Genomic DNA, 12,378 nt, shown 5'->3' on the forward strand with positions numbered 1-12,378 from the left:
TTCTGTCCTCATAGCAGGAATGAACCTTACCTTGGGGTAGTCCTCAGGATAATGCATTTCAAAGGGTGACTGAACTAAAAAAGTGAGGGGCAAACACATCCCAACTTATGTCTCCCTATCCACCCCTCTCCCTTGTTCAATTCAGAAAACAAAAGAAAGAGCCTATGGACTTTGGGAGCAGACCCTGGCATGAGAATTTGGTCAGTAATACTACTCGGAACACGTGACAAGGGATTTCACCTTGAACCAAATCTAGTTTGTTAAGTTTTAGTACAAGGACATATTTTATCTTTATTTCTCTTGTAATGATTTCTGACTTTAACACCTTATATTGGTACTAACTTAAAACCTCTCTCTCTGAGGTTAAATATGCTTGTTTTATTCTCTAATCAAAACTAATCCAGAGTTGTGTTTAAACTGAATTGTGTGGGCTGTAGGCTGTGCTAATAGCATAGGGCCAGTAGAGTGAGTGCAGCCTAGGGTTTGTCAGTCAAGGTGTCCACTGGGTTATCTTTGCCAATCTGCACATATGTAGAAGGGACTCCTGGAGGAGCCCAGATCTTCAGGTCCTGTTGTGAGTTTGACTCACGGAAAGGTTACTTGTCCTACTCTGCCTAGCACCAGTTTCTTACCTTACCCAGTAGCAGTTTCTGATTTGATAACCTGTTTCTCTGTATTGCTTGGTCAATTGATAATAGGAATATATTGTACATTGTTACCAATTCTATGGCAAGCAGGCAGGCAATCTAGATCAGGCTGTGTGTGGGTGTTTGTCTTGCTGTAACTCTGCCTGACCAACGGAGCTCCCAAGCTTATGGTTTTACTTTCATTTCTTTAATAAATTTTATTATTTAAAATACTCACTGAGGACTCTAGAATTTGGATATCAGACCAGGCCGGTAGCAGGAGGAACTCACAAAGGGACACTATTGCCTTGACAGGGAAAGGCTTAGCAGTGTGCCCCAATATGAGTAACTGCACTTAAAGTAGCAAACTGTTGCATATTGATCCCCTTAGAGGGGCAATGGACCTAAAATCTCAGAACTGTCCAGGAGAGTGGTAGATAAGTGTGGAACATATGTTTTTGCAGAACATTTGGGACAGGGAGTGTGCTGGGGTCACCCTGTAAGTGGTAACCAAGGCTGGTGGAAATTAGAATGTGATCAGAGTGTGCTGGCAGGCTGCAGCTGAACTATAAAAGTGGTGTGACTGCCGTGATGTTTGTGAAGGGCCCAGGTTGGCACCTACAGTAGCAAAGCATTGTGAGACACTCCAAGTTGAAAGGCAGGTGGGGACACAGCCACTCACAAGTCTGGATTGCATCCCAGAACGTCACAGAGGTCATCAGTAGTGGCATCCCTAGCCCTAACTAGACTAGAGTTTTTGGCTGCATTGTAACTCAATATGATTGCCAGTTAACTCGAACTAACACACTTGTAAATGTAAATGTAGGCAGTCTACAGATGTTTGTTTCAGCCAGGACCAGTAACAAATGTGTGTGTGTCTTGAAAGAAATGTTAGTGGAGTGTGTACATTTGCATTTACAATTGTGTTAATTAATTCAAGTCAAGGCAAACACTCGAATTATGATATGACCAAACATAGTCACAATATATATTAAGGTTCTGTTTATACAGGATTAATAAATGGCTGATTTAAAAAAAAAATGAAATGGTTAATCAGTTGTAATAAATTGTTATACAGTTCAACAGGTTACTTATAACTGTGGCTTATAACCATCAATAACACCTTTTATTGATGTGCTTATAGCCATCTGTAACACATATTACTCATCTTTGTAATGTGCTTATAACAGCTCTTACCCATTTATGAACCCTTTAGAAACCATTTATAAATGTAAAGTTAGTATAAAGTGTGACTCCAAAACACTAGACTGGATATGGCCCATTGGTGCAGATTCAAATAACCTATCACTCTTTTCAAGCACTAACAATTATGAACCCAGATTTTAATATCTGTTCAAAAAAGCACTGGGGTTTGTGCATGTAAATTCTACCTGGTCTAAATTAGTTTTGGTGTTTACTAATTCTACTATGTGGTCATTAAAGTATTATAGTATCTATAGCATTCCAGTTTTTACAGATTTTTCACTGATAAATTACCAGGATTTTTTAATTAAAGGAGTTTGATAAACGAGGATTGACACTCGTTTATCAAGCCACTCAATATTTTTTTCAGGTACTTATTTTTGTTAAACATTAATGCTTTATGTGATTGTTGTGTCCGGCAGCTCTGAGACTGAAGCAGTTTCACAGTGTAAAACAAAGAACACACACATGGTGGAGATCGGAAAATGAAACAACATTAATATCGCGCTATGATTGGCTCACAAGGAGATGCTGGCTGCCTATTTCTTTGAGTCCATTTAGTGCGGCACTGAATTTAAACAATCAAGGCTCCACAGATAAAGATAAGGGAAAAAGGTAAAGAGAAATCTATGCCTGAATGCCAACAAGAAAATCAGTGCTTAGAAATTTTCAAGGAAAATAAAGACGGGAATGAAGAGGATGCATTGTGCTGCAAGCACTGCAGCATTGAGGTCAGGGCTCATGCTGACAGAATCAAAGAGCATGTTGAAAGCAAGCAACACAAAAAGCTTAAAGAGCAAAGTGAGCTGTGGGATAAACAGTCAGGAGCTTGCACCAGGGCTTTAATGAAAGAGAGAACACAACACGATTGTGCCAATGAATTTGTGGGTGCTCTTTGTTTTGCCAGACAACCGCTGTTCATTGCAGAGGGGTGTATTGGTGACTTTCTGCGACAATACTATCCAGCAGTAAAAACCCTTCCTAAAATGCAGACAACCTCACTCCTAAGCGTCTGGAGGAAAATGACAATGCTGCAGTATCTAAACTGATGGAATGAATTGAAGGAAATGTGGTGTCTAGTCTGACAAGTCTCCTGATGCTTTGGACCATCCAATTCTTGGCCTTTTGTTTTCATTTTTTTAATTTCAAAGTGAATAAACCCACATTGTTTTGTGCTGATGAGACATTCATCCCCTCTGCTGACACCCGTTTTGTCAACACAGCAATGACTGATATGTTTGAGGTCTACCAACTAATTTGGGAAAATGTGGCCACAGCTAACAGAGATTCTGTTTCCTACATAGCTAAGTGTGCACAGGAGATTAAACCCAGTCAGAAACCAGAGCTGCTATGTATTACCTGTCCTGCTCATCTGACTAACATTGTGTTGTCATCAGAAGAAATGGAAAATGTGAAATCTTGCATAATTGGATTTGGGGCCATTTTCAAGCATGCAAACAAGTTGAAGGTTTTGTTTTACACAGTGCATGATGAGTGCAGAGCTGACTGCTGATTATCTTCTCCTGTTGTGCCACATCGGTGGATGAGCTAGTACTTCACATGTGCTAATGTGTCTTTTAGATCAACTGGAGCTTGTTGGTTCTAAACCAGAAACTCTGAAGAGAATGACAAATAACCAAAATGACCACCAGATTCTGCAGACCAAAGTAATGTTCATTGTTGGAAACTTGGAATCATTGTATGACACACAGAAAACACTGGAGTTTTCTCCGACTACTGCCAACACATTTCCTAATACAGATGTTTCCTAAGAGCCAAAATCTCAACTGAATTGAGCACAAAAGCTGCAGGAGAAACATCTGGCAAGAAAACCCAGATGTTTTTGGAAATTCTTCAAACCCCAGAAATTGAGAGAACCAAAAAAGCATTCAAAACCTTCAGCACAATGCTCAGTGAGAAATGGAAGATGACCATGGTCTGTAATCTGAACCCTGAAGCGTTTGGTGCCAAAGATTCTTTTTGGAATATCATCCAGGTGTTGCACCCATTCCTCAAGGTGAATTTTTGCAGCAGACTACAATCATTATGCCAGAGTGTTTCAAGCATTTGCCACTAACGATGAAATTTCAAATCTAAAAGGGGAATTTACTACTTATATGAATATGACTAATGCTGACAATGTGAAACTGGATATGCTTGCTTTTTGGAACAGTCATCAAGACACACTTACCAACTTTAGCAAAGTGGCACAATGACCTTCGAGTGTATCCCCTAGATCTATTGATGAAGAGCACTTATTTTCCAAGTTGGACTACCTCCAAGACAGCAAGAGGCTCAACATGACTGAGGATACTTTGAAAAAATTATTCGAGTATACACAAACCAGTATTTCTGGAAAAACTACTAGCTCTAAGAGAGACAAAAAAACATAAAAAAAACTTTGTACATAAAAAAAAGTTTCAGTTATCCTGTAGTAAAATGTGTATATTATGAAAGTTTAATTGTTTTTCTTTTTTCCCAATTTTTCTATTTTTTTAACCAGCTTTCATCCTGTTTTTAATGTTTATTTTCCAAACACTGAAAAATTCCCAGAATTCTTTCTTTTTTTTTTTTTTACAAATTAAAACTGAAAATGCAGAACACTATCTATCAACTAGCTATGAAGGTATTAGTGTCTAAAATGTATGTGCAGTGGTGCTTGCATACACGCAAATGGAAGCCAGGTTGAAAATCTGGCCCTTAGTTTAGCAGGATTAACAATAAGACGGGTTCTGTATGCACATTGACAACACTGACAGTTTCATCAATCGTAAACAATAATGAAAGGAATAAAACTTCCTGCTTTTGGACACTTAAACTGTTCACCTGGAAAGGTGAGGAAGGAGTTTTTCTCCCTGTAACAAAGAATCATAAAAATGGAGGGCTGGAAAGGACAAGCAGCCCCCTGCACTGAGGCAGCACCGAGTAAACCTAAACCATTCCTGACAGGTGTTTGCCCAACCTGTTCAAATATCTCCAATGATGGGGCTTCCACAACCTACCTTGGAAGCCTATTCCAGAGCTTAAATATCTTTATAGTAAGAAAGATTTTCCTAATATCTAACCTAAATCTCCTTTGCTGCAGATTAACACCATTACTTCTTGTCTTACCTTCAGTGGACATGGAGAACAATTGATTCCCATCTCTTTATAACAGGCCATAATATATTTGAAGACTATTACCCATTGCCACCTCAGTCCCCTTTTCTCAAGACTAAACATTCCTCACAGGTCAGATTTTCTAAACCTTTTATCATTTTATTGCTCTCTTCTGGATGCTCTAGTTTGTCTATTTCTTTCCTAAAGCCATAATATTCCAGCTGAGGCCTCACCAGTGCCAAATAGAGTGGGACAATTACTTCCCATATCTTATATACAACACTCATGTTAATACATCCCAGAATGATATTAGCCTTTCTCACCACTGCATCAAACTGTTGACTTGTATTCAATTTGTGATCCACTGCATCCGATGAAGTGAGCTGTAGCTCACAAAAGCTTATGCTCAAATAAATTTGTTAGTCTCTAAGGTGCCACAAGTACTCCTTTTCTTTTTGTAACCCCCAGATCCTTTTCAGTAGTACTACCATCTAGCCAATTATTCCCCATTTTGTAGTTGTACATTTGATTTTTCCTTCCTAAGTGAAGCACTTTGTCCTTGTCTTTACTGAATTTCATCTTGTTTCTTTCAGGCCAATTCTCCAATTTTTCTAGGTCATTTTGAATTCTTATGCTGACCTCCAGAGTGCTAGCAACTGCTCCCAGCTTGGTGTCATGTACAAATTTTATAAGTATGCTCTCCACTCTATTCCCTAGACCAGCATTTCCCAAACTTTTCTGGCCACGGAACACCTGGTATATATTTACAGAACACACTTATAATATTATTTTGTAGTTGTTTGGTTTTCAAATAAAAAATTGTGTTATCTATGTGCAAATATATTTTATTTTATAAAACAAAGCAAAAAAAAAAATTAAAATAACTCAAACTAACAATTTCTAACTGGAAAGCGCATATAAAATAGTACAAAAATCAAGTGCAAGACCCTATTTTTTTAATTACGATTCTTTCACGGAACACCTATTCACATCGTGCGGAACACCAGTGTTCCATGGAACACAGTTTGGGAAATGCTGCCCTAGACATTCATGAAAATATTTACTAGTACTGGACCCACAGCTGATCCCTGCAGGACGCCACTAGACACATCCTCCAATTTGACAATGAACCATTAATAACTACTCTGAGTGTCTTTCAACCAGTTGTGTGCCCACCTTACAGCAATATCATTTAGACCACATTTCCCTAGTTTGCTTATGAGAATGTCCTGTGGGACTGCATCAAGCATCTTACTAAAATCAAGATATATCACATCTACTGCTTGCCCCCTATCCATGAAGCCAGTAACCCTGTCAATGGAGGAAATTAGGTTGATTTGTTCTTGACAAATCCATGTTGACTATTCCTTGTAATCCTATTATCCTCTATGTGCTTACAAACTGATTGTTTAATACTTTGTTCCAGTATCTTTCTAGGCATCAAAGTTGGCTGACAGACCTATAATTGCCCAGGTGCTCTGTTTCCCCTTTTAAAAACTAGGTACTGTGTTTGCCCTTCACTAATCCTCTGGACTTCCCCATCCTCCAAGAGTTCCCAAAGATAATTGCTAACTGTTGTGAGATTGCTTCAGTTAGTTCCTTAAATACCCTAGGATGAATTTCATCAGGCCCCGCCAATCTGAATATATCTAAATTATCTAAATATTTCTGTAACCTGTTCTTTCCCTATTTTGGTTTGCATTCCTTCCCCCTTGTTGTTAATATTAATTGTGTTGAGTATCTGATTACCATTAACCTTGTTAGTGAAAACTGAAGCAAATAGGCATTAAACACCTTAGGCTTTTTGACGTCATCAGTTATTAGCTCTCCTTCCCTACTAAGTAGAAGTCCTACACTTTCCTTCATCTTTTTCTTGCTCTTTACGTACTTAAAAGGCAATAAAGAGAGGTTCTTTATGTCCCTTTCTAGGTGTAACTCATTTTATGCCTTAACTGTTCTGATTTTGTCCCTATCTGCTTGTGCTATTCTTTTGTACTCCTCAACAATTTCTCCATGTTTCAACTTTTTGGAGGATACCTTTCAGATTTTCAGGTCATTGAAGCACTCCTCATGGAGCTATACTGGCCTCTTCTTATTTTTCCTATCTTTCCTTTGTATTGGGTAGTTTGCAGTTGTGCCTTTCATATTGTCTCTTTGGGAAACTGCTGGTTCTCCTGAACTACACTTTAAATTTTCTTTCCTTGGGACCTTACTTATCAGTTCTCCGAGACTGTTAGTCTGCTTTTTTGAAATCCATTTTCCTTATTCTGCTTATAATCATGAAATGTATCATGTCACAATCACTTTCACCCAAATTGCCTGCCACTTTCATTACCAATTCCTGCCTCTTAGTCAGAATCAAATCTAAAAAGGCTGTCCCCTGGGTTACTTCCTCCACTTTCAGAAACAAAAAGTTGTCCTCAATACACTCCAATAGCTTTTGTGTTTTGCCATATTACATTTCCAACAGATGTCTGGGTAGTTAAAGTCCCCAGTTATTGCCAGGTCTTGTGTTTTGGATAGTACTATTATTTGTTCTAGAAATGCTTCATCCACCTGCTCTTCCTGATTTGGTGGTCTATAGTAGACACCTAACAAGACATCACCCCGATTTCCCCCCCTTTTATCTTTATCCAAAGCCTTTCAGCCTCCCCTCCTTCTGGACCTCAGAACAAGTCTACATATATTTTTGATGTATAGTGCAGCACCTCCTCCCTTTTTTTCTGCCTGTCCTTCCTGAACAAGCTATACCCCTCTATACCAATATTTCAGTCATGAGATTTATCACACCAAGTCTCTGTGATGCCAATTAAGTAATAATGTAGCTTATGTACAAATACTTCCAGTTCTTCCTGTTTATAGTCCCCATACCCCTTGTCTTTATGTAGAGGCATTTAAGATGCTGTGCAGATTCCCACACAGATTTTCCTCTTGTTGCTTCTATGACCCTATTGCAATTTCCAGGTCTTCCCTCCCTCCTGCCCCTTCCTCTCCCCAAGCTCTAGCCCTCTATTAAGATCCTCTTTTTTAATGCTTACCTCTGAGCTTTGGTCACCTGCCCCCTTTGAACCTAGTTTAAAACCCTCTTCACTAAGTTGGTGAGTCAGTGCATGAAGATGCCTTCCCCCTTCTTGGTCAGATGGAGCCCATCTCTTCCAAGCAGACCTTGTTCCTGGAACAGCATGCCATTGTCAGGAAAGCCAAAGCCCTCCCCTAAACACCATCTGTGCAGCCATGGATTAATTTCCAGGATGCATGTGTTCCTAGCTGGGCCCTTAAGCTCAACTGGAAGGATAGATGAGAACACAACCTGCCTTTCACCCTCACTCCCAGAGTCACTGGTGATCTGCTCAGGCAGTATCGTTAGTGCTCAAGTGGATGAACATCATGGAGTAGTCATCAAAGGGACCGATGAGCCTTGGCAACTTTTCTTTAACATCTCAGATGCAGGCTCCAGGAAGGCAGCATACCACCTGGAACATCATGTCAGGTCAGTAGACGGATGCCTTCATCCCCCTCAGAAGGGAGTCCTCGACCGCCACCACCCTTTGCCGCCTCCTCTTGGATGCGGTGACTGGGAGCCTCCTAGCTTTAGGAGCAGGTGGCTCCTCCCTCTCACTTCCTGCAGCCAATACACAGCATGCTTGTTCTTCATCGCATGAACGGGTCACCTGGGTGGGGTGTACCACTGTCTACTGCCCGAAGTGGTTAGCAACCAATCTTCTCCCTGAAAAGCAGCCAGTTCTCCTCCCTCCTCTGGAACTGGCACCGTCATCTGTAATCTAGCGTCCTCCTCCCAGATGTTGCCGTGTGTGTCCTGTTGATGACATCCGCATGCTACACAGATGAGCTACCTCCACTTGCAGCTCTTACCTGGTTTCTAAGATACTCCACTAGCAGACACCTTTCATACTGGGTGGTTCCCCCTGTTTGGCTGTCATCGGTGGGGACATGCAGGCCGCATTTCCAGCAAGTCAAGACCAGTGTCTGAGTGGAAGCTTCCAGGGTCAGGGTGCCTGTCTGATGTGTGGCACTAAAGATGCAGGGAGCTAGCAGTGGGGTTGGCAATGTGCTGGTTTTCCTCCCGTTATGTGTTCCTCCTTGTAGAGTACCTGCAAGTTAAGTAAAGTTAAACATAAAAAATAACCCCCTGACCACAACCCGACCTCCATTGTACAATTAAGATGTTTTTGGTTTTGGTCTTCTACTAAAAAATCAGGTATTAGCTATCACCAGAAGCAGAATACTGAACTTGATGGGCATTATTTCCCATGTACCATTTTAAATAATTGTTTTTCCTACTAGTGAAGTCGGACTTTTGTTCCTAAATGTGTGCTGTTCTTTCTTGGGCTTAAGTTAGGGTGACATATGGCAGCTAATGGGGAACTATTTAATTTATCTGGTCATACAAAACAAATGTAAAGCAATGTAAATGCAAAGTATTAGCAAGAACACTGGATTCAGTTGCTGTGTCATCAGCAGGATCTATCTATCTATATATAAAAAAGAATACATGCTAGAATTTCACCACTAAATAGAGCTGTAGCAGAAAACTGAACTTCAGAGGGTGTTCAGTTGTAGGATCTGCTGTTTACATCATAGAAATATTTTATATTTTACATGCATAATTTACTCTGTCCACACTAATGCCACAAAAAATCGTGTAGTGCTTTTTGCAAAACATTAATCATCCTCAGCTCCTATTAGAACTGAGGACAATCCTCACAATCAGACTCTCAAATCTTTACTAACAAAGTAGGGTTTAAAATGTGCCTTCTGAGTTGTAGCAGAGAAGCTAAGAGAGAAATCACCATAAGCACTGGCTGGAGTTAGTGAAAGTATAACATCAGACAGATTAGTTGTATGGTTTTGTTGTTTTTATTTTATTTTATTTTTTTTTAAGAAATGACGCTTTTGGGGTGATAACTGGTATTTTGTGTAAGAAAAAACAGTAATTATTTCTCAGACAGATAGAACTAAAAGCCAAATTGAGCAAATCATAAATTAGTCAATCTCTGAAAGCTAAAGGGGTGCGGAAGTTTCCTTCTTCACTTAGGCATAAACATTAAGAATGAGGTTAAACCTTTGGGCAATGACTATATAGATGAGACAGGAGAAGCTAGTAAAGCACTAAAATGTATAGTTGGGCAAGCTACAGAAATCTGAGCAAGAGGCAACAGCTTTTAAAAGAAAATTCTTCAAGTTCACAATGCTTGCAGAACTAGAGTAAAATTTCAAACAAATTCAGAAGCATTACAGAAGACAAACACAGGACACCATTTATTCCTTATATTTAATCTTTGAACAACTTTTCAGACATTAATCCGCACTAGATGAGTATGACTAACAGATGGGGACACTGAGGCAGAAAGATGAAGCAATTTGCTCTAGGCCACAAAAGAAGTCAGTCAGAGCCATGATTAGAATTCAGAATGTCTGGCTTTCACTCATGTGCGAGGATCACCAGACCATGCCTCTGAAGACTAGAGATGGGCCCAAGCCAAAAAGTTTGATTTTTTTCTGTGACTGTGTTTGTGAAACCCATGCTGTCTATGAGTGGACCTTTTACAGGCTAGAAGGCAGAAGTTTGTACGTCTGCTATAGAGCTGGTCGAAAGTCAAAATTTCCATTCTGCAGGAAATTCCAAAAAAATTAATTAGTTCTTTTTTGGAACAACAATATAATTTTTGAAATTTCCCCAGGAAGGGAAATTTGAAAAAAAGTTTCAAAATATTTCATTTCAAAAATGAAATTGAACCTGAGATCCAAGCTCATCTGTGGTTCCCTGAGCTTCTAGGCTCCCTGCCAGATTGATGGAAGCCTTAGCAGTCCCCAGAGTTTCCACTCTCCTGGCTCCACAGGAAGCTTGGAAGTCCTGAGCCTAGTGTTGTGTTTGCTTCTTTGACTGCTACTGCCATTTCCTAACTGTGCTGTCTACAATGATAAAATGTTTTTTTCTCCAAGTGGGGACAGTTAATTTAGAACCCAGCAATATATGCAAATCATTCAAATTCTTCCATCTACTGTGTATTCTAATTGTATCTGTTCATATATTGCAACCATTTCACAAATTCAGCACATTTTTACTTCTGGGGTTTATGTGACCAGTATGTCTACAGTAGGAAGACTGAGTATAGTATCTGCATATATACAAGAATATACTGTTTAGATAGCAAACTCGCTCATGGCATGTTGAGGGTTGAGTGATCCTAATAGTATCTTTCAGTGCCAAATAGCTGCATTTTCATATGAGGGAGCTCTAATTGCTCATTTACTCAACAGGTTCTCCAGCAGATACAAGACAGATATATATTATACAGGTGAGCAAAAACTGATGTCCAGCACAAGACAGCCTATGCTCTCAGAAGAGCTATTTACATTTATAGCTCTGGTGAACTGCTTCCCGTATCAGATTACTTCCATCTGCAGTTTATTAAAAATAGAATCTCCTTTACTCTCATCCTAAGGAAAAAATGAATAGCATTTGCTGACAATTAGCGAGTTGATCAACCTATTGCTGTCATTACTTCCATCAACTTCTGTTATACTCATGGGTATAAAAGACTGGACACACAAGGAACAAATATTCTTTATGCGTTGCAGGGTGCAAAGTTTATCATCTCACTCTTGGAGCAGTTTTGTGTCAGACTATTGTCAGCACAAGTGACTTCCTCTTGGCCAGCATAGCTCCTATCACTGGTGATATACAAAGTTGGATTTGACACAAAAGTAGAAGTAATGCTGGCCTAGGAGGTAGAATCTTAGATTTTTAATCACCGTCCCTGACTTTTTTCACAATATTACCGAAGTTCACTGTTTCTTCCACTGATTGATGTTTTACTGTTGTAGTTAAATGTCAGATTGAAATTTTACAGTAATTTTGGTTCCATTTTAATGGCTTTGCTGCCTGTATATTTTAGCAAATACAGTTACATTGAACTTCCTCAGTTTTACTAAGTTTACCTGACGATAAACCTCAGGGGCCAGATCCTCAGCTGGTAACTTGTCTTAGCTCCATTTAAGTCAATGACTTGGGCTATGACAAGTTCCGTTAACTGAGGTTCTGGCCCCAGGTCTCTTTCAAATACAGTACCAGCAAGGGAAGAAATACTGGCAAAAAAAGGAGTCTATAACAGTATTTGTTCCTCTGTCTCTAGGTTTCATACTGCCACTAATCTCCGTAGTATCTGAGAGCCCTTCATCTACAAGTCCTTAGTGTCTCTGTTGCTTTTACATTTCTGAGGTAGGTTTGGTTTTATTTATGCAGTGCAGTAATTTCAGGCAAACTGCTAACAGTTTGAGATCTACTTTTTGGCATGATAATCACAAAAATGATCTAAAGAATAACTTGTGTTGAGGATAGAGTAGGATCATCCTAAGCGGGAGGGACAGCCTTTCATCCCCACTAAGAATGCCCCAAAAACAGAAGAAATTTTGAATAGAAATACAA

The sequence above is a fragment of the Lepidochelys olivacea genome (genome assembly GCF_965140295.1).
Source record: "Lepidochelys olivacea isolate rLepOli2 genome assembly, chromosome: 3".
NCBI lineage: Eukaryota > Metazoa > Chordata > Testudines > Cheloniidae > Lepidochelys > Lepidochelys olivacea.